This window comes from Triticum aestivum, chromosome 2B, assembly GCF_018294505.1.
Source record: "Triticum aestivum cultivar Chinese Spring chromosome 2B, IWGSC CS RefSeq v2.1, whole genome shotgun sequence".
NCBI lineage: Eukaryota > Viridiplantae > Streptophyta > Magnoliopsida > Poales > Poaceae > Triticum > Triticum aestivum.
In genome coordinates, this window is record NC_057798.1 from 130,613,170 (window position 1) to 130,613,756 (window position 587).

The following is a 587-nucleotide window of genomic DNA, read 5'->3' on the forward strand; positions in this document are numbered from 1 at the left end:
GATAGCGAGGGCCTCATCCAGGGCGTCCCAGTGTGCATCCTCCTCGCGCTTGCTCTCCTCCAAGGCACGCTGCATCGCTGCCTCCGAAGAGGCCTGGTAGGCCGCCGCCTCCTTCTCCTACTCTGGTGGCGGCGGCACATAGCCGGGGTTGAGCTACACGCCATCGCGGCAGGCCACGTCGTGCTCTACCATGAACTAGACCTCCCAGTGGGGGGAGTCCGACGTGTAGGCAGGCAGGCGACGCTACTTCGGCGTAAGGAGGGCGCGACACCGAAAGCACCTCCTCTGCGTGCGCCCGCGGCGACCGTGGCACCGCCGACACGGGGATGCGGTGCGGGTCCAGATGCCAGTTCTGGGGCAGGTTAACATCCGGATACGGCAGCGGCTGGCAGTAACTGCTAGTGCCAACACGCTTGGTGCACCGGGATGTACAACCTTTCCCGTGGCCCGCCGTGTGGAGCAGCCGCCCATGGCGGCGGAGGAGGCGCGTGGAACGAGCAGACACCAGGGATGGAGCTTGCCCTTGCCCTTGCCAAAGAAACCCATGGCTAGGGTATTGGTTTCGCCGCGCGAGGGAGCAAGCCTGG